Source organism: Salmo trutta, chromosome 37, assembly GCF_901001165.1.
Source record: "Salmo trutta chromosome 37, fSalTru1.1, whole genome shotgun sequence".
Lineage (NCBI taxonomy): Eukaryota > Metazoa > Chordata > Actinopteri > Salmoniformes > Salmonidae > Salmo > Salmo trutta.
The window spans coordinates 32950823-32971421 of record NC_042993.1 but is presented as its reverse complement, the minus strand read 5'-3'; the positions used below and the strand labels follow the sequence as shown (position 1 = coordinate 32971421).

General features: G+C 43.4%; 1 protein-coding gene across 2 annotated transcripts in view; it reads left to right on the top strand.

Annotated features, from left to right (window-relative positions):
• The first annotated feature begins 14011 nt into the window (after positions 1–14011).
• Positions 14012–20599, top strand: part of klhl32 (kelch-like family member 32) — a 46068-nt gene continuing 39480 nt past the window's right edge. For both annotated transcript variants that reach the window (XM_029738150.1, XM_029738149.1), the window contains exon 1: positions 14012–14216. The gene's annotated coding sequence lies outside the window, so the exon portion shown is untranslated. The remainder of the gene's footprint in view (positions 14217–20599) is intronic.

Below are 20599 nucleotides of genomic sequence, written 5' to 3'. Positions count from 1 at the left end.
GCTACAGTTTATTTATGGACGATACTGTTGTGTCCTGAGATGCTGGGTTATTTTACTGAAGACTCCGAAGCGTACTTATAATAAACGGAATAGATTTATTTAATGTTCTCCTTAACACATTACAGTCGACTACTCTCTACAGCGTCTTCAGCCCAACTCTCCAATGCATCATTGAACTTTTACCACCCTTGCATCTCCTAATCCAAACACTTCAATGCAAGAACGGAAACCTCATTATCATTTGTTAATTCAAATAACTCAACCCCTGCATACAAATCCCATTGACTATTTGCAACCATTTTACATCTAAACTCATTAAGCTATCAAAATAAAGTCGCACACTCCATGTGTCATCTACCAGCAATTGAATGGGTATTTACCAACGTTTCGGCATCACTGTGCCTTCCTCTAAACTCATTTACACGTTTCTCAATACACCACACTTCTCCCCGGAAATTGTCACTTCCTCTGAAAACAACCTTGATGAACATCATGGGTTTCTAAAACAGTTTTTCACATATCAACTCATATACAACCTGTTTACAGATCCAATCGGTCCGGGGGCCTTCTTACCCTTTTTGGCCTCTCGACGCTCTGGGCCCTCAGGTTCATGGCCTGGCACAATCTGTGTCTTTGTATGTGTGCCTGTGTCTCTGTATGTCACAGTCGTAGTTCCCAAGTACCAATCAGAAACGTTCCACTCTGGCACAATCAGGTCTTCTCTTTCATTGTGTTGCATCATCATTTGATCCACATGCATCTTTAGTCTGCACTAAGTAGGTTACAGGACCAAGTACCCTTTTCACAACCCCTTGGTACCCATTTCGCTCTCCTCCCAAGTAATCTTGGACAAGCACTGTTCGTTCCAACTGAAGAAAACGAAGACGCTTGCCCACCCCCTTGTCCTGTATCTTAGACTGCATGTCAGCTGAAAAACTGGGTTTAACCAGTGATAACCTTGTTCTAACCTGTCGTTTTAGGAACAACTCTGCTGGAGTTTTCCCAGTTGTGGCATGTGGCGTATTCCTGTAGGCAAACAGAAAGTTGTCCACACTATGCTGTGCAGACCGTCCTGATGACTTGTCCTTCTCTAGAGTCTGTTTTAGATTCTGTACAAGTCGCTCTGGGCGCCATCTGAAGCTGCGTGATACAGAGCCGACTGGATGTGTTTCACCACATTCAACTGGAAGAATGTCTCCATCTCTTTTGAAACCAGATGTGGCCCATTGTCTGAAACACAATCCTCAACTTACCCGTAGGCTGAGAACATTCCCTGGAGTGTCTCTACCGTGGCTGTAGCTGAAGTATTACTCATACACTTTACTTCTGGCCAGCGTGAGTATGCATCCGTAACTACTAAGAACTAGGTGCTTTCCCTTTTGACAAAATATATATGGATCCGCTGCCAGGGCCCCTCTCAGGCCATTTCCAAGAATGCACTGGTGCAAGGTTCTGCATATGTCTATTAGACGGACACACCTGGCATTTCCTTACCATGTCTTCTATGTCTGAGTCTAACCTGAGCCAACAAAAGTGACTCCTTGCAAGAGCTTTCATTTTGACCATGCCCCAGTGGTTTTCATGTAGCTCCTTCAGTAGGTCCCTCTGTAGAGTAGCCTGCACCACCGCTCTCATACCCCATAACCCACAATCACTTTCTACAGTGAGCTCATCCCTTCTCACCCAATAATGGTTAGGCCACCCTGTAAGTGTGAAGTGCTTCACTTTTGCCAAACCCTTGTCCTTGGTAGTTTCCCTGGCTATGTCCTTAGCTACAATGGAAAGTACATCTGAAAATGACAGTTGATAGTTTGGATTGGTCTTATGACCATATTGGTAGTCATGGAACTTCATGACCCCAAATATGATCCCTAAGGCCTTCTTCTCTATTTGGGCACACTTCAACTCTGTCTTAGTGAGTGACGTGAAGCATATGCAGTAGGCCTCTCACTACCGTCAGGCATTGTGTGTGAGATGACAGCACCAACACTGAGGAGGAAGACAGCTGCTTCTTTGTTCTTTCAAATGCCAGCTGACATTGTTCTGACCACACCCATTGTTCTGACCACACCCTATCTTTCTGTAAGAGCTCTGTCATAGGTTTGATGAGAGTAGAGAGCTTCTCCATGAACTTGCCATAGTGGGTAAGTAAAGCCAGATATGCTCTGAGCTTTGTCACGTTAGTTGGCACTAGGGATGAAACAGTTACCGGTTTCACGATAAACCACATAAAAATTCCCGATGATTAGTATTACCGTTTCAAATGTTAATTATCATTAAAACCGTGTTTGATTACCACGGTTTGAAAAACTCACCGGAAATACTGTCCAGCATCAACCAAAGTCAGCAACAGTCTGATGCAGGCGCAGCATGCAACGTGGGTTTGTTTTGTGTGAAAACATGGCGGAAGGCAGTGATAGCGCTCAGGAGGTTTTTCAGCCTTCTAAGAGGACCAAATCTGAATTGTGGACGTATTTGGGGTTTTACAAGAGTGCTGAGGGAAACTTAATCGAAAATGGTCACCCTGTCTGCAGAACAAAACAAAAGAAATAATTTGTAAAAATCGCTGCGAAAGGGGGCAACACTTCAAATCTCTTGAGTCATCTTCGTGACCACCACCCACTACTTTATAGCGAATGCAAGGTAAGTGCATGATGTGGGAACTTCGGAAATGGGGGAAAACGTCATGGTTTGACTGTCTAACTTGCTAATAGCTTGTCAGTACTGTAAACCGAAGCTTTCAGTATTACCTACTCTTGTAAAAACGCTACACGTTGTTCTGATGCTGTATGCGTCGTGTGTCTGCAGACTTTCTTTGCCCACGTTATGTAGTTTAGTCACCCAACCAACGTATTTTGTTCATTTAAAATTCGGCAGTCGTTGACTTGGTTGTAAAAGTGTTCCAACAGGAGAAACACTATAGACTCCTATACAAGACTCCTGTATTTATGACAATTGTTGGGCTCATTGCAATTACTATCACTGTCTTCTTAAGTTGGAAAAATAGGATGATCGAGCAGCAGTGAGGGCTCTTCGATACTGCACGGTACTGTCTTTCCAAGCTAGTCGGAAGACTTCCAGTTTGGTGTGGCGCCATTTCCGTTCCAATTTTCTGGAAGCTTGCTTCAGAGCTCGGGCATTTTCTGTATACCAGGGAATTAGTTTCTTATGACAAATGTTTTTGGTTTTTAGGGGTGCGACTGCGTCTAGGGTATTGAAAGGTTAAATTGAGTTCCTCAGTTAGGTGGTTAACTGATTTTTGTACTCTGACGTCCTTGGGTAGGCGGAGGGAGTGTGGAAGGGCATCTAGGAATCTTTGGGTTGTCCGAGAATTTATAGCACGACTTTTGATGATCCTTGGTTGGGGTCTGAGCAGATTATTTGTTGCGATTGCAATTGTAATAAAATGGTGGTCCGATAGTCCAGGATTATGAGGAAAAACATTAAGATCCACAACATTTATTCCACGGGACAAAACTAGGTCCAGAGTATGACTGTGGCATTGAGTAGGTCCGGAGACATGTTTGACAAAACCCACTGAGTCAATGACGGCTCCGAAAGCCTTTTGGAGTGGGTCTGTGGACTATTCCATGTGAATATTAAAGGCACCTAAAATGTGAATATTATCTGCCATGACTACAGGGTCCAATAGGAATTCAGGGAATTCAGTGAGGAATGCTGTATATGGCCCAGGAGGCCTGTAAACAGTAGCTATAAAAAGTGATTGAGTAGGCTGCATAGATTTCATGACTAGAAGCTCAAAAGACAAAAACGTCCTTTTTTTTGGTAAATTTGCTATCGTAAATGTTAGCAACACCTCCGCCTTTGCGGGATGCACGGGGGATATGGTTACTAGTGTAACCAGGAGGTGAGGCCTCATTTAACACAGTAAATTCATCAGGCTTAAGCCATGTTTCAGTCAGGCCAATCACATCAAGATTTTGATCAGTGATTAGTTCATTGACTATAACTGCCTTGGAAGTGAGGAATCTAACATTAAGTAGCCCTAATTTGAGATGTGAGGTATCACAATCTCTTTCAATAATGGCAGGAATGGAGGAGGTCTTATTCCAGTGAGATTGCTAAGGCGAACACCGCCATGTTTAGTTTTGGCCAACCTAGGTCGAAGCACAGACACGGTCTCAATGGGGATAGCTGAGCTGACTACACTGACTGTGCTAGTGGCAGACTCCACTAAGCTGGCAGGCTGGCTAACGGCAGGCTGGCTAACAGCCTGCTGCCTGGCCTGCACCCTATCTCATTGTGGAGCTAGGGGAGTTAGAGCCCTGTCTATGTTCGTAGATAAGATGAGAGCACCCCTCCAGCTAGGATGGAGTCCGTCACTCCTCAACAGGCCAGGCTTGGTCCTGTTTGTGGGTGAGTCCCAGAAAGAGGGCCAATTATCTACAAATTGTATCTTTTGGGAGGGGCAGAAAACAGTTTTCAACCAGCGGTTGAGTTGTGAGACTCTGCTGTAGAGCTCATCACTCCCCCTAACTGGGAGGGGGCCAGAGACAATTACGTGATGCCGACACATCTTTCTAGCTGAGTTATACGCTGAAGCTATGTTGTGCTTGGTGACCTCTGACTGTTTCATCCTAACATCGTTGGTGCCAACGTGGATAACAATATCTTTATACTCTCTACACTTGCCAGTTTTAGCTTTAGCCAGCACCATCTTCAGATTAGCCTTAACGCCGGTAGCCCTGCCCCCTGGTAAACAGTGTATGATCGCTGGATGATTAGTTTTAAGTCTAATACTACGGGTAATGGAGTCACCAATGACTAGGGTTTTCAATTTGTCAGAGCAAATGGTCAGACCCCGTAATGAGAGGAGTAGAGACCAGAGAAGGCTTGGCCTCTGACTCCGACTCGCTGCTTAATGGGGAGAACCGGTTGAAAGTTTCTGTCGGCTGAATGATCGACACCGGTTGACGATTCCTAATGCATTTCACTCTAGAAGCCATGAGAAATTTGTCCGGCTGCGGGGACTGTGCGAGGGGATTTATACTACTATCTGTACTTACTGGTGGTACAGACGCTGTTTCATCCTTTCCTACACTGAAATTACCCTTGCCTAACGATTGCGTCTGACACACAGCTATCCTTAGGGTCTCAAGCTTATTGGTGAGTTTGGAGGGTTCTATGGCGTTGAATGCTGAGCTGTAGTCAATGAATAGCATTCTTACATAGGTATTCCTCTTGTCCAGATGGGAAGGGGCAGTGTGATGGCGATTGCATCATCTGTGGTGGTAAGCAAATTGGAGTGGGTCTAGGGTAACAGGTAGGGTGGAGGTGATATGATCCTTGACTAGTCTCTCAAAGCACTTCATGATGACGGAGGTGAGTGCTTTAGCTTTCTTGGGAACAGGAACAATGGTGGCCATCTTGAAGTATGTGGGGACAGCAGACTGGGCTAGAGATTGATTGAATATGTCCGTAAATACACCAGCCAGCTGATCTGCACATGCTCTGAGGACGCGGCTAGTGATACCGTCTGGGCCTTGCGAGGGTTAACACGTTAAAATGTTTTACTCACGTTGGCCACGGAGAAAGAGAGCCCGAGGCCGTGTCGGTGGCACTGTATTGTCCTCAAAGCGCACAAAGAAGTTGTTTAATTTGTCTGGGAGCAAGACGTCGATGTCCTCGACAGGATGGTTTTCTTTTTGTAATCCGTGATTGTCTGTAGACCCTGCCACGCACGTCTTGTGTTTGAAAGTCCAGTGATGTCCAGTGATGTTCCTTAATGGCTGTCTTGGTATACGCTTGCGGGGGGATATACACGCCTGTGACGATAACCAAGGTGAGATCAATTGGGAAATAATATGGTCGGCATTTGATTGTGTGGAATTCTAGGTCAGGTGAAAAAAAGGACTTGAGTTCTTGAATGTTGTTACAATTACACCATGAGTCGTTAATCATGGAACATACACCCCCGCCCTTCTTCTTACCAGAGAGATGTTTGCTCCTGTTGGCGCGATGCACTGAAAATCCCGTTGGCTGTACGGACTCCGACATCATGGCCCCAGCTAGCCATGTCTCCATGAAACAGAGTACTTTACAATCCCGGATATCTCTTTGGAAAGCAGCTCTTGCCCTAATTTGGTCGACTTTGTTAACTAGGGACTGGACATTAGCGAGTAATATACTCGGAAGCAGTGGGTTGTGTGTGCGCATCCGAAGCCTCACTAGAAGACCGCTCCGGCACCCTCTCCTCCGACGGCATTGTTTTGGGTCGGCCTTTGGAATCAATTCAAATGCCCTGGGAGGTGCAGACAAAGGATCCACTTTGGGAAAGTATTCCTGGTCGTAGTGCTGGTTGTGCTGGTAAGTTGACGTCTCTCTGATATCCAATAGTTCTTCCCGGCTTTATGTAATAACACTTAAGGTTTTTTGGGCTAACAATGTAAGAAATAATACTTTAAAAAAACTAGATACTGTACAGTTTCCTAAGGACTTGAAGCGACACTGCCATCTCTATCGGTGCCATCTTTTGAAATGCACTCCAGGTGACTACCTCATGAAGCTGGTTGAGACAATGCCAAGAGTGTGCAAAACTGTCATCAAGACAAAGGGTGGCTACTTTGAAGAATCTAAAATATTAAATATATTTAGATTTGTTGAAAATATTTTTGGTTACATGATTCTATATGTGTTAGTTCAAAGTTTTGATGTCTTCACTATTATTCTACAATCTAAAAAATAGTACAAATAAAGAAAAACCCTTGAATAAGTAGCTGTGTCCAAACTTTTGACTGGTACTGTAGCTTAACATATAAACAGTGAGTCAGTGAGTAAGTTCAGCTATTCTCTGCTTCAGATGACAGATCTCGATGCCAGGACAGCGGAGTCAATCACCACCTTCCGGAGACACCTGAAACCCCACCTTTTTAAGGAATACCTGGGATCGGATTAAGTAATCCTTCTAACCCTCCCCCCCAAAAAATATATAGTAAAGTGGTTGTTCCACTGGAGATCATAAGGTGAATGCACCAATTTGTAAGTCGCTCTGGATAAGAGCGTCTGCTAAATGACGTAAATGTAAATGTAAATATACTGAGACAGAGTGACAATGAAATAAAACTAGACAAAAAATAAATGTTCATTTGAGAATACAACACAGAAACACAGAACATTGGAGACAGAACAGAACCCGTATTTATTGCAGGATTGTGATATCTGATTAATCAACATTGACACTAGTTCATTTTGAATAATAGTTTAACAATTAAATCAAGTTTAAACACTTCATTTCTAAGAATCAACATTTCATCACTACAAAATTTACAAATAAGCTAACTTGTACACTGTCACGTCCTGACCAGCAGAGGGAGTAATTGTATTATATTTGGTCAGGACGTGGCAGAGGTGTATTTGTTTCATATGGTTCGGGTTGTGTGTGTTATTTAAGGGGTGTTCAATTTATGTAGTCTGGGGTTTAAGTTTTGTTCTAGTGTTGGTTTTCTATGGTTTATCTAGTTGTTCTGTTTCTTTGTTAGTCTATGTGGCTCCCGATCAGGAACAGCTGTATGTCGTTGTTCCTGATTGGGAGTCATATATTAGGAGTGTGTTTTTCACCTGGGGTTTGTGGGTTGTTGATTTTGCACTGCTAGTATTCGTCATAGCCTGCAATACTGTTCCTGGCGGTCGTTGTTTCTTGTTTTTTCTTTGTGTTCACATTTAATAACTATAATGATGAGCACGCAACCCACTGCGTATTGGTCCACTTTTTCCGACAGAGATTTCTCCATATCTTCAGACGAAGAGGAGCGTGACATACACTACCATTTAAAAGTCTGGGGTCACTTAGAAATGCCCTTGCTTTCCATGAAAACATACATGAAATGAGTTGCAAAATGAATAGGAAATGTAGTCAAGACGTTGACAAGGTTATAAATAATGATTTTTTTATTGATATAATAGTGTCCTTCAAACTTTGCTTTCGTCAAAGAATCCTCCATTTGCAGCAATTACAGCATTGCAGACCTTTGGCATTCTAGTTGTCAATTTGTTGAGGTAATCTGAAGAGATTTCGTCCCATGCTTCTTGAAGCACCTCCCACAAGTTGGATTGGCTTTATGGGCACTTCTTACGTACCATACGGTCAAGCTGCTCCCACAACAGCTCAACAGGGTTGAGATCCGGTGACTGTGCTGGCCACTCCATTATAAACAGAATACCAGCTGACTGCTTCTTCCCTAAATACTTTTTGCATAGTTTGGAGCTGTGCTTTGGGTCATTGTCCTGTTGTAGGAGGACATTGGCTCCAATTAAGTGCCGTCCACAGGGTATGGCATGGCGTTGCAAAATTGGGTTACAGCATTCCTTCTTCAAGATCCCTTTTACCCTGTACAAATCTCCCACTTTACCACCACCAAAGCACCCCCAGACCATCACATTGCCTCCACCATGCTTGACAGATGGCGTCAAGCACTCCTCCAGCAAATTTAAATTTTTTCAGCGTCTCACAAATTGTTCTTCTTTGTGATCCGAACACCTCAAACTTAGATATGTCTGTCCATAACACTTTTTTCCAATCTTCCTCTGTCCAGTGTCTGTGTTCTTTTGTCCATCTTAATCTTTTATTTTTATTGGCCAGTCTGAGATATATTTTTTTCTTTGCAACTCTGCCTAGAAGGCCAGCATCCCGGAGTCGCCTCTTCACTGTTGACGTTGAGACTGGTGTTTTGCGGGTACTATTTAGTGAAGCTGCCAGTTGAGGACTTGTGAGGTGTCTTTTTCTCAAACTAGGCACTCTAATGTACTTGTCCTCTTGCTCAATTGTGCACCGGGGCCTCCCACTCCTCTTTCTATTCTGGTAGAGACAGTTTATGGTGTTCTGTGAAGGGAGTAGTACACAGCGTTGTACGAGATCTTCAGTTTCTTGGCAATTTCTCGCATGGAATAGCCTTCATTTCTCAGAACAAGAATAGACTGAGGAGTTTCAGAAGAAAGTTATTTGTTTCTGGCCATTTTGAGCCTGTAATCGAACCCACAAATGCTGATGTTCCAGATACTCAACTAGTCTAAAGAATGCCAGTTTGTTTGCTTCTTTAATCAGGACAACCGTTTTCAGCTGTGCTAACATAATTGCAAAAGGGTTTTCTAATGATCAATTAGCCTTTTAAAATGATAAACATGGATTAGCTAACACAACGTGCCATTGGAACACAGGAGTGATGGTTGCTGATAATGGGCCTCTGCATGCCTATGTAGATATTCAAGTGCACAATGATGCCACACGGCAAGAGACCCATAATCATCTGTGCAATACACGTGGCACGAAAGCCAAAACAACACAGCACAGGTACTCACACAACCAACGAACATTGGAACAATAATCGACAGCCCAATGGTGCAACAAAGGGCACATTTATTCAAATACAATGAGTGGGAATGGGGGCCAGGTGTGCGTAATGACACAGTTCTGGAGGGATCCGTGATAGTACCTCCCACCTGATGTGCTGCACTAGCAGCGCAATGACACCGGCCCCGAGGATGATCACAGGAACACAATGCGCGTCGATCAGGACCCGATGCAGCTGCCGAAGTTGCGTCGTCGTCGGACGGGCCAGTTGCCACTGCCGTCGAACGGACCAGTTGTGGCGGCGTCGGACGGGCCAGTTACCACTGCTGAAGTTGCGTCGTCGGACGAACCAGTTGCAGCTGCTGAAGTTGCGGTGGTGAAGGACGGACCAGTCGCAATGGCATCGGACGGACCAGTTGTGGCGGCATCGGACGGGCCAGTTGCAGCTGCTGAAGTTGCGGCGGCGCCGGACGGACCAGTCGCAGCGTCATCGGATGGGCCATTCCCGCTGTCTCCCTGGTCGATTATTGGTTGATTATTCTGTCACGTTGGTATGAAAGATCGGGAGACAGGTGCAGGAATGCGTAATAGGTTTTTTTTATTGACCCAAATTACAGCGTGCCATGTAAAGGCACGGGGATGAAGACAAAACAAACACGTATACAAAACACAGAGTTGAGACCCAAACAAAAGAGTGAGGACTACCTTGAATAATTACACAAGCGTACAATGATGCCACACGGCACGAGACCCATAATCATCTGCACAATACACGTGGCACGAAAGCCAAAACAACACAGCACAGGTACTCACACAACCAACGGACATTGGAACAATAATCGACAACCCAATGGTGAAACAAAGGGCACATTTATACAAATACAATCAGTGGGAATGGGGACCAGGTGTATGTAATGACACAGTTCTGGAGGGATCCGTGAACGAGCCTGAGGGGGCGCAATACAAGACAGGAAGATCACGTCAGTGACTCAACCCACTGAAGTGACGCACCCCTCCTAGGGACAGCATGGAAAGAGCACTAGTAAGCCAGTGACTACGCCCTGTAATAGGGTCAGAGGCAGAGAATCCCAGTGGAGAGAGGGGAACCGGCCAGGCAGAGACAGCAAGGGCGTATCGTCACGCCAGTGCCTTGCCGTTCACCTTTGCACCCTAACAGGACAACGAGTCTCTCACATAGATAGGCAGACCATTCCATAAAAATGTAGCTCTATAGGAGAAAGCTCTGCCTCCCAACGGTTTGCTTAGAAATTCTAGGGACAATAAGGAGCAGACTTCTGTTCCAGCCCAGTAATAGCACACTTGATTATAAACTCATTAGGTTTGATTAATTGAATCAGGTGTGTTATTGCTGGTCTGAAACAGAACCTTGCACACCCAGCAGATCTTCAGCAGGGTTGGCCTGCTCCAACTGTAATAGGTTTATACATTGTGTGATGTTTAACTGTATTTTTGTATACAACATGTGCTAACATGAAAGACTCAATCATGGACACTCTTACAGACAGTTGTGGCTGCTTCGCATGATGTATTGTTGTCTCTACCTTCTTGCCCTTTGTGCTGTTGTCTGTGCTCAATAATGTTTGTACCATGTTTTGTGCTGCTACCATGTTGCAAAAGTATCTATATCCACAGTAAAATGAGTCCTATATTGACACAACCTGAAAGGCCGCTCAGCAAGGAAGAAGCCACTGCTCCAAAACCGCCATAAAAAAGCCAGACTACGGGTTTGCAACTGCACATGGGGACAAAGATCGTACTTTTTGGAGAAATGCCCTCTGGTCTGATGAAACAAAAATAGAACTGTTTGGCCATAATGACCATGGTTATGTTTGGAGGGAAAAGGGGGAGGCTTGCAAGCCGAAGAACACCATCTCAACCATGAAACACGGGGGTGGCAGCATCATGTTGTGGGGGTGCTTTGCTGCAGGAGGGACTGGTGCACTTGACAAAATAGGTGGCATCATGAGGAATTAAAAATTATGTGGATATATTGAAGCAACATCTCAAGACGTCAGTCAGGAACTTAAAGCTTGGTTGCAAATGGGGGTCTTACAAATGGACAATGACCCTAAGCATATTTCCAAAGTTGTGGCAAAATGGCTTAAAGACAACAAAGTCAAGGTATTGGAGTGGCCATCACAAAGCCCTGACCTCAATCCTATAGAACATTTGTTGGCAGAACTGAAAAAGTGTGTGCGAGCAAGAAGGCCTACACACCTGACTCAGTTACACCAGCTCTGTTAGGAGGAATGGGCCAAAATTCACCCAATTTATTGTGGGAGGCTTGTGGAAGGCTACCTGAAATGTTTGACCCAAGTTAAACAATTTCAAGACAATGCTACCAACTACTAATTGCGTGTATGTAAACTTCTGACCCACTGGGAATGTGATGAAAGAAATTAAAGCTGAAGTAAATCTTTCTCTCTACTATTATTCTGACATTTCACATTCTTAAAATGAAGTGGTGATCCTAACTGACCTAAAACAGGGAATTTTTACTAGGATTAAATGTCAGGAATTGTGAAAGTGGCAGGTTATGTGAATTAGGTTAGGGTTAGGGTAAAGCTACAATGCACCCTGACCAAATCAGGTAGCCTAACCTAATCAGGTCGTGACAAATAATCATGAACATCAAATTGATACTTACAGTGCAGATTCCTTAACCTCCTGTGTCCATTTTCAGACTCACAAGTTGACAGTTACCCTGTGGATAATGCAGAGACAGAGTCAGTAAAACAATTCCACACCAGATGAAGAATAAGTGGTTAATGTTCAGGAACTAGCTAGCTAAATTATTCGAAAGACTAACTTACATTGCCTGGGGTCTGTCCATAGGGAGTTCATATTTTTCCCTGCAGTGAATCCTTATTATTTTTAGCTATAAATAATCTAGCTGGCTAGCCTAGCTACAGTGCATTCTAAAAGTACTCACACCTCTTGACTTTTTCCACATTTTGTTAAGTTACAGCCTTATTTTAAAATTGATTAAATTGTTTTTTCCTCATCAATCTACACACAACACCCCATAATAAGAAAGCAAAAACAGGTTTTTAGACATTTTTGCAAATGCATTAAAATAAAAAACTGATATCAGTTTACTTTGTTGAAGCACCTTTCGCAGTGATTACAGCCTCGATTCTTCTTCGGTATGACGCTACAAGCTTGGCACACCTGTATTTGGGGTGTTTCTCCCATTCTTCTATGCAGATTCTCTCAAGCTCTGTCAGGTTGGATGGGGAGCGTCGCTGCACAGCTATGTTCAGGTCTCTCCATAGATCGGGTTCAAGTCCAGGCTCTGGCTGGGCCACTCAAGGACATTCAGAGACTTGTCCGAAAGCCAATCCTGCATTGTCTTGGTTTTGTGCTTAGGGTCGTTGTCATGTTGGAAGGTGAACCTTGCCCCAGTCTGAGGTCCTGAGTGCTCTGGACAAGTTTTAATCAATGATCTCTCTGTACTTTGCTCTGTTCATCTTTCCCTCGATCCTGACTAGTCTCCCTGCTGCCACCACCATGCTTCACCGTAGGAATGGTATTGGCCAGGTGATGAGTGGTGCCTGGTTTTCTCTGGATGTGACGCTTGGTATTTAGGCCAAAGAGTTCAATCTTGGTTTCATCAGACCAGGGAATCTTGTTTCTCGTGGTCTGAGAGTCCTTTAGGTGCCTTTTGGCAAACTCCAAGCAGGCTTTCATGTGCCTTTTACTGAGGGTGGCTTCCGTCTGGCCACTCTACCATAAAGGCCTGATTGGTGGAATGCTGCAGAGATGGTTGTCCTTCTGGAAGGTTCTCCCATCTCCACAGAGGAACTTTGGAGCTCTGTCAGAGTGACCATCAGGTTCTTGGTCACCTCCTTAACCAAGGCCCTTCCCCCTGATTTCTCAGTTTGGCCAGGAGGCCAGTTCTAGGCTGGGCGGTCAGCTCATTCTCCAAAGACATAGTTCTAGGCTAAATAAGTAAATGGGTTGACATTATTTTGGAGACAAAATAAACCGGAAATTAGCATAGGCCTTACTATTCAAACACACTGCAGTGAACGTTGTATTGGACTTAAAGACTTACCAATTTCGATAGGCCCCATTTCTTAGCCTGGTTGCCAGTCTGTTTCTGCTCTCTTGCCAACTCTTTATGGAATGTTTAGCTTCACAATGACAACGGAGTAGGCTAGAGGACCACAATGGAAACAACTCGACTAACCTGTTCCCCGCACATTGACTTGGTACCTGTACCCCTGTACATAGCCTCCTTATTGTTGTCATTTTGTTATTTTTTTAAAAACTTTTGTTTATTTAGTAAATATTTTCTTAACTCTATTTCTTGAACTGCATTGTTGGTTAAGGGCTTGTAATATGCATTTCACGGTAAGGTCTACTACACCTGTTGTATTCGGCACATTTGACAAATACAATTTGATTTGAAGTATTGACTTTTTTTGTGTATATAATCACCACCAATGTAGGTATATGTATCTGCCTGGTTTAACATTTTCATGTATTTTAAATGGTCAAATCAAATCAAGAGCACAAACTGGGATCATGCCACCCATTTCTCGGTTGGGCCCATAGACTATCAGTAGCCTATAAAATATAACGGCTCAGCCCCATAACGTACTTATACAACAATTCCATCACTTGATGGCGCTGTATACCACATGACCGAATGCATGCGACCATATCAAGAGGCGGGGTTTGAATGTGACAATTTACCTAATACAATGTAACCATCTCAAGTGTCTAAGACAACTGACTGTAAAACCGCAGACCAACTTGTTTACCAGCACTCGTTTCAACTACTCACCACAAATGCAACAGAAACGGATATCAAATGGGAGAAAACAGATTGTCAACAAAACGGAACCGCTGAGGGGACAGGGCCAGAGAACAGTCATATGAGGTGCGTAGCTCGTTGGGTGTGCAACATCAGGAGAATCTTACTGCATACATGGTTTGGATGGTTATTAAATGCGAGAAGTGCATATTTTATACCGGGAAATATGTTTTGGGTTCAAGTCGGAGACTAGGTTTATGCGGTCAGGACACTTTGGTGAGACCGGGGTTTAATCCCAAATACCCCGTGGGTTTTTTTTCTCTCTCGGCTGAACGATCCGCTGCCTTGTTGCTAGGAAACGTTTGACAGCTCTGATATTTAAGAGGGAATGACCAAGGCCTGCGGACTCCTCGGCTGAAACTGGCTCAAGCGGCACTGATTAAATACTCACCTAATCTACCGCGCGTACTTCTCATGCGATGTCAATTGTAGACTACGTTATCCATGTATAAACATGGCCATATCATGTTAACCATCAAACATCGTTCAATTCGCGAGTTATGTATGGACATTATGTTTGGCAATAAAATATGGTTTAGCAAAGTAGGTTAGCATATATCTAGGCTACTTGTCCAAAGCTTGAAAAACTAGAAGTGGCATTTTCACTGGAGCAGCATAAAAGGCAGGAATTGGACAGATGTGTAATGTGGTATCCTGTCACTCTCTCTCGTTCTCTTGGTGCCTATGGTCACGCATCTGAAGGTCACTCCGTGAACCAGTGGTGTAGACAGAAATCTATTGATGGCAGGGCCAGCAAAAATGTAGGTGGGCCAAAATTGAGGCACTCAAATAATCATTAAATTATCACAAATGCATAGCGTATCCTACCTTAATGTAATCGATCGCACACAACAAACCATCTAACATGTGATTTCACGTTACAGACCAAATAGTATTGTAGGCCTTTGTAAATCCACGACTCTTGCATTTAACATGATTTAACAATGATTTGATGGCAATGAGAGGACATGTAGCTCCTGCAATGCAGCATGTGGCAGCCAAAATCACTATGTCCACCCTGTTGCCACATGGAGGTGTGCCCTTCCACATTATTCAGAGCAACAAAGCTGAGCTCTCTTGGACAATGTTTACCTAATGAAAAATCACTGTGATATTCACCCCCAGATGATGTAAGACCTAGTACACTTGAAGAAAAAAAACAGGTGTCAACGTCTTTGCAAGGAAACTGAAAGAAACTGCTCTGGGACAAAGCAAAAACCAAAATAAGAGGAAATCTGCCATACATCCTCTAAGATCATGACCATCAGCCACCCAGAGAGACCAGCACCACTCCACCCTACACAATCGGGCCCCATCCAGAGAGGCCAACACCACCCCGCACCATTGGGCCCCTTCCAGGGTGGACAGCATCCCTTACCTCACTACCCACCCATGCCAACAGGAAAACACGCTAGTCAGAAGAGACCAGCAGTCCAGCAAGACATCTATGCATTAGTGTCACGAAGAATAGAGCACCCTGCTGCAGTTGAACGCAACCAGATAAGGCATCTGCTGAACATTATCTGCAATAAAATCTGAAATAGAATTTGTTATTATGAGAAATACAGCCTATTATAATGATTTCAGTTTTATATAAGCTACCCAGGAAAGGGTTAAAGTTAGCTTTTATATATATAAATATATAAATAACAAGAAAAACGGGCAAACTGAATACAATTTTTAAAAAGTACCCTAGGAAAAAGCAAAGCTAAAAAGGTCTCTTTTAAATCTGTCCACAGTTTCAGCCCCCATCAGATTCTCTGGCAGGCTATTCCAGAGGCTGGGGGCATAGTAACCAAGGCCTACCTTTCCATGCCTCTTGGTCCTAGGCTTTGGGATAGCTAAAATGCCAGTGCCAGAGGAACTGAGCTACCTACTGGGTACATAACTCAAAAGCATGACTGATTATGTATTGGGGTGCACAATTGTGGGTTGATTTAAAAACCAATGGAATAATCTTAATGTATTCTAAAATGCACAGGCAGCCAGTGCAGAGACTTTGAAACCAGTGTAATGTCTATAGCATTCTGTATGTTTTGCAGTTAACCAATGGCTTTCTTGGTTAGACCAGACAGGAGAGCATTAAAGTAGTCAAGCCTGCTTGTAATAAAATCATGGATGAGTCTCTCTGTATCAGCCTGAGATAGAAATGGCCCTGGTGACACAAATGTAAAGTTGTGTATCGTCTAGGTAGCAGTGAAAATCAATGCCATGCTTTCTGATAATGCTGCCAAGGGGAACATACAGTTGAAGTTTACATGCAGCTTAGCCAATTACATTTAACTCAGTTTTTCACAATTCCTGACATTTAATCCTAGTAAAAATTCCCTGTCGTAGGTCAGTTAGGATCACCACTTTATTTTAAGAATGTGAAATGTCAGAATAAAAGCAGATTGATTTATTTCAGCTTTCATTTATTTCATCACATTCCCAGTGGGTCAGAAGTTTACGTACACTCAATTAGTATTTGGTAGAATTGCCTTTATATTGTTTGACTTGGGTCAAACGTTTCAGGTAGCCTTCTACAAGCTTCCCACAATAAGTTGGGTGAATTTTGGCCCATTCCTCCTGACAGAGCTGGTGTAAGTGAGTCAGGTTTGTAGGCCTCCTTGCTCGCACACACTTTGTCCATTTGGAAGACACATTTGCGACCAAGCTTTAACTTCCTGACTGATGTCTTGAGATGTTGCTTCAATTTTTCCGCATAATTTTCCTACCTCATGATGCCATCTATTTTGTGAAGTGCACCATTCCCTCCTGCAGCAAAGCACCTCCACAACATGATGCTGCCACCCCCGTGCTTCATGGTTAGGATGGTGTTCTTCGGCTTGCAAGCGTTCCCCTTTTTCCTCCAAACATAACAATGGTCATTATGGCCAAACAGTTCTATTTTTGTTTCGTCAGACCAGAGGGCATTTCTCCAAAAAGTACAATCTTTGTCCCCATGTGCAGTTACAAACCCGTAGCCTGGCTTTTTTATGGCGGTTTTGGAGCAGTGGCTTCTTCCTTGCTGAGTGGCCTTTCAGGTTATGTTGATATAGGACATGTTTTACTGTGGATACAGATACTTTTGTACCTGTTTCCTCCAGCATCTTCACAAGATCCTTTGCTGTTGTTCTGTGATTGATTTGCACTTTTCGCACCAAAGTACGTTCATCTCTAGAAGACAGAATGCATCTCCTTCCTGAGCGGTATAACAGCTGCGTGGTCCCATGGTGTTTATACTTGTGTACTATTGTTTGAACAGATGAACGTGGTACCTTCAGGCGTTTGGAAATTGCTCCCAAGGATGAACCAGACTTGAGGTCTTGGCTGATTTCTTTAGATTTTTCTCATGATGTCAAGCAAAGAGGCACTGAGTTTGAAGGTAGGCCTTGAAATACATCCATTGGTACATTTCCAATTGACTCAAATGATGTCAATTAGCCTATCAGAAGCTTCTAAAGCCATGTCGTCATTTTCTGGAATTTTCCAACCTGTTTAAAGGCACAGTCAACTTAGTGTATGTAAACGTCTGACCCACTGGAATTGTGATACAGTGAATTATAAGTGAAATAATCTGTCTGTTAACAATTGTTGGACAAATTACTTGTGTCATGCACAAAGTAGATGTCCTAACCGACTTGCCAAAACTATAGTTTGTTAACGACATTTGTGGAGTGGTTGAAAAATGAGTTTTAATGACTCCAACCTAAGTGCATGTAAACTTCCGACTTCAAATGTGTGTGTGTAAGTGAACCGTACCGGATCCAAAATTGAACCTTGTGGAAAGCCACATGTGATATCTATTTTCTCTGAGTTATGTTCACCCAGGGTGGCAAAGTCTCAACCTGTTAAATAGGTCCTAAACCAATTTAAAACTGGACCAGAGAGGCCAACCCACCTCTCCATTCTGTCCAGAAGAACATCATGGTTAACTGTGTTGAATGCAGCACCTAAATCCAAGAATACAAGAACAGAGAGCTGTTTGGCATCTGTGTTGGCTCTAGGATCATTTACCACTTTAACTAAGCTGTCTGTGCTGTGGTGGGCACAAAAATTAGGTAGGATAATTTTTTTTAAATACACTTAAATAATTTAGCTGTTTGAAAACCAATTTCTTCAGAATTTTGTAGGTTGGAGATTGGAGCTGAAGAATCTAGATTACTTTTCTTCAGAAGGAGTTTCATCATAGCAGTTTTTAGTGCAGTGGGGAAAGTTCCTGTGAACAGGGAGTGATTAACAATAGCTTGCACTTCTTCAGATATGCAATTAAAAACTGTTTTGAAGGTGGTGGGGATAGGATCAAGAAGGCAGGTAGAAGGCTTAAGTTGTGATATCACTTTCCTGAGTATGTCTGTGTCAACCAGGGATAATAACTCCATTGTGCCTTTTATTTGCGTGGTAGGCTAGGGCACTTATCATCAGGTCTGGATACCCAGCCTAATGTCTGTTATCTTATCTCTGAACTATGCTGCAAACTCATCACATTTAGATGTGGAGGAATGCTCACAGGTTTGTGGGGTTAAGATTTATCAAGCCATCAATGGTCGAGAAGTGCACTCTCAAATTATTCTAATTATTAGTGATCAATTTAGAAAACTGAGCCTGTCTGGCATTTCCAATTGCCTTGTTAGACATGCCAAGTTGCTCTCTCAGAATATCATAGTGGACCTGCAACTTTGACATTCTCCACTTCCGCTCTGCCTTGCTGCAATTTCTCTTTAATTGATTTGTTTCCTCACTCAGACAAGGGGTTCTCAATTTCGATGTGGCCTTTTTCAACCTTACTATAGCTATGGCATCAATGGTTGTCCTTAATTTGCTATTAAAGTTATCAACTAAATCATCACAAGAGGAAGGCAGAATAGGTGATGTATTGTTCATACGCTCAATACAATCTGTAGCAACTTCAGAGGTAAGATAGCATTTCTTAATAATGCGTTCAGTATTACCCTGTGATATGGGCAACAAGGTAGTGAAAAATCCCCAGTGGTGATCAGATAAAGCAACATCAACAATAGAGGATATGTCAATAGAAAGCCCCTTGGTAATAACCAGGTCCAGAGTATGGCCACTGTTATGGGTGGGCCAGGTAACTTGTTGGATAAAGTCCATAGAGCTCAAAAGATTTATAAATTCAATGGCCTTGAAGGTCAGTCTCTTCGTCAACATGAATATTAAAATCGCCCAACCCAATGATTTTGTCATAGTTGTCAAGGACAATATTTCAGAGAAATCAGTAAAGAAATTAGGGCAGTACTTTGGTGGCCTATAGAGGGTTATGGCCAGCACTGGTGACTGACATTTAAACAGTAGCATGATGCTCAAAAGACACAAATCCAAATGAAATGTCCTTACAGCTGAGAGCATTAGTAAAAATAGAGGCTGTCCCCCGACCCTTTTCCCTTTTCTGATAGTATAAAAAGCTGTAGTCCGGGTGGGAGGCTTCAATAAGAGTGGCACTACAGTCTGAAGACAGCCATGTCTTTGTGAGGAACATGCAATCAACTTTTGCGCTCAGTAATGAGGTCATTCACGAGAAAGGTTTTAATAGTGATTTCTCTAACATTTAAAAGCTCCATATTCAATGAGTGTAGGCCACTCTGCCCCTGGAAAGGTAACCAATGGAATAACAACCAAATTATGAACGTTTTCTGCCAGTCTCTAATCGATCAGAATGGTAGGATATGACAATTTGTATAAACTCACTAGAAGGCGGCGTTAGAGGAGCATAAATTAGGTTACTCACAATAACCATAGTGCCATTTTTACAGGAGTTGATATGCTTTCCAAGTCTTCTGTGGTTTACTCTGACAGGGAGGACTGGAGCACTACCAGACCCTGTCAGTCGGTCTCTAAAACAGTTTGATGTTACTGGAAATAATCCTGGAAACCCTGCGGTTAGGATGAGTCCCGTCTCTTTTTTTAAAACTGCTAATTGCTTTCACAGCAAATCAAAGTTGTCACAAAAGGAGACATTCCTGTCATTGCAAAGTTTCTTCAGGTACTCGTTTAGAGCAACGAGTCAGCTGAAATGTTCCGAATCCCTCCGATAGCACAGGAGGGGGCAGGAGATAATTATTCTCTTCCCTGTGCTAGCGAGGTGTTTAAAAAATATATATATTTGTAGTCCTCCCTCAGATCGCCTAAAACCTATGTGAATGGGCCTCCCGAGTGGCGCAGCGATCTAAGGCACTGCATCGGCGTTACCATAGCCTGAGGTTCGATCCCAGGCTGTGCCATTACCGGCCGTGACCGGGAGTTCCATAGGGCGGCTCACAATTGGCCCAGCTATCCGGGTTATGCGAGGGTTTGACCGGGGGAGCTTTACTTGGCTCATCATGCTCTAGCAACTCCTTGTGGCAAGCCGGGCGCCTGCAGGATGAGCTCATCGTCAGTTGAACGGTGTTTCCTCCGACACATTGGTGCAGCTGGCTTCCGGGATAAGCGAGCAGGTGTTAAGAAGC